Genomic DNA, 2,500 nt, shown 5'->3' with positions numbered 1-2,500 from the left:
AGGGGCAGGCTCCTGCTCCGGGGCATTTAAGTCGATGTCGAGAGGAGGTCGTTTCGAAGAGCCGCCCCCTACGAGCTTGATGCGGCGTAACCTTCTTCTGACATCATCATGTTCCCTAGAGTGAGGTCTCCACAAAAAAGAAAAAGTTCTATCATCCCATGCGACCTTAATAAAGACATCACTTTCCCTAGCAACATTGATTTCATTTTCCAAAGAAAGAGATCCAAATCCACCTCGATTAGTAAACAGAGACAATAAGAGAGACTGAGAAAGGTCAAAATGAAAAGAAAGAAAAGACTCAATCTATGAAAGATCGAAGTAAGCTGTCGCTTCGAAAATGTGAAATATTTGATAGGATCCATTTCAGGAACGTGGAATGTAAGAGAAATTCAAATGTTATAACTCCAGTACGTCAGGAACCATCAGAAAAAGAAAAACGACCCTCCAAGAAATTGTATAACTTGGACAAAGTATTCACTTTGCGTTCCCTGAGAAAAAAGATCACAATATTTATTGTGTATGTGTAGAAGGTTCACTCTTGCTTCTCCAAAAAATAGACGTGCGCTTACCTCTTGGAGATTGACTCCTGTTGGTAAGTTCACATCCTCAGTAGTCTCTCTATAGACTCTCAATTCTTTTGAGAGTTGGTCAACGATTTTCTCTTTAACAACATTTATCGTTAGATCAGTTACCTTTGTTTCCATATTTTGACTATTCATTTGATGGATCATTCGGCCAGCCCTAACGGCTACAAGAATAGCTACAGGCAGAGCCAAACCCATCCTAGAAACGAAATCAGCAATGAGTTGATCCATAACGAGTATTAGATTGAAGTTCTCTTAAAGAAGACCGCCAACTCGTATCCCGAAGATACAAGACAAGCAAAGCGCCCGGTCCTCTTCTCTTGTGTCGAAGTGTGGTGAGGCCTCACAGAAGGAGTGGGAAATTGGGGAAAAAGCCGAACCGGAACTAACGGAGATCACGGTATACTCCGTGCTGCGAAACGGGCCAGTACAATACCACGTCTTATTGAGGCCATGAAGACGGACAGCGCTTGCCTCTTGCCTATATCCTATATATAGTATATAGGGTAGGGTTCTTTTCGATCTTGTACCCAGTCCACGGAACACGAACCCAATCTCGACAAAGAAAATGAACTTTTGGAAAGATCTATCCTACACTTGCATCCTCGCATAAAAGAAAGGACTCAAGGTTCATAAGGTATAGTATAGGTTAAGGTCTTTACCTGGACCTGGACGGATCGAATAGAGCCCTATTCTATCGAGCTCTTGTAGGTGCGCCACGTTTACTCACCTACTATATTTCTTAGTTTGATTTTTGAAGAAGTTTTCAATTGAGTTTATAAACTAAAATGTAACGATAACCTACATAGGACCTTTTTGTTTAGGATTTTTTTTAACTGGTTTTTCTTTCCTCTTGTTAATTCAATTGTGTAAATGAAATTTCAAAACAAGCAGAAAACACGTTTTTGGAAAAGGAAGAGCAATTGAGAGAGAACCACATGCAGAACACATAGAGAACTCTTGTATGTATAGAAGATTGGAAGCTCAGCTTTAAGTCAAGAAGGGTCGGGGAGTCGCTGCGCCTACAATCTCGACAGTTGTGGTTAAAAGGTTTTTCTTTTTTTCACGCATCTATTAAGAAAGGCAGAATCCACACTTTTATCATTTTAAAATGCCCAAGAGGCCTGGTTCTGGTTCAGCATGAGGAGATAAGGATAGAAGTTATGAAATTGTTATCACACTTATCCATCTTATCGAGCCAACAGCATATAGGAGCAGTCCACCAAATATTTGAAAGAGTCCCCGAGGCACAAAAAAAATGATTCAATTCAATCTTTTAAGCTATCTATCAACAACAGAGGGCCTGCTCATAGTCAAACTAGATTAGATGGATTCCAACTGAACTTCAACTTCTACTTGGTTGATAGATTCAGGGGTAGTGCTGGAACATAATTAAGGACGACCTCCATCTCCATATGGTAATTGAAGTCGAACAGGAGCAAACCAGATGCAATTCAATCCTTCTTCCTGGCAATGATTTCCAAAAAAGCAAAACCTCACTAGACCGAGGCCCATTGCTATGAGGACTACACTGTATAAGAGAATGACTAAGGTAATTGCCAATAGATTGAAAGACACGCTGGCTCTTTAACTTTTAAAAAGGCGCCCTCCTAATCTCATTTGGATAGGAAGAGATATTGATGATTATCCCAAGGAGGCTTACTAGTCAGCTGATAGATCAGGTGAGCCAGCCATGATCACTAAACTCGCCAAACCAGGCATATGATAATGTTAATCATAGGTTTCTATATGCGACAGGAAAATGGGATTTGCATAGTAGGATACGAAAGTTTTTTTATATACAATGAATAGTACCTATCATCCATGGACGACCAGTGGGGTTCATAATAGGAACCAAACAAAGGTCTGCAACAAGGCTGTCCCCTCTCTCCATATCTCTACGGCTGGTTGCAGAT

The sequence above is a fragment of the Salvia splendens genome, unplaced genomic scaffold (assembly GCF_004379255.2).
Source record: "Salvia splendens isolate huo1 unplaced genomic scaffold, SspV2 ctg267, whole genome shotgun sequence".
Lineage (NCBI taxonomy): Eukaryota > Viridiplantae > Streptophyta > Magnoliopsida > Lamiales > Lamiaceae > Salvia > Salvia splendens.
The sequence above is the reverse complement of the archived record's forward strand: the minus strand, read 5'-3'. Positions refer to the sequence as shown.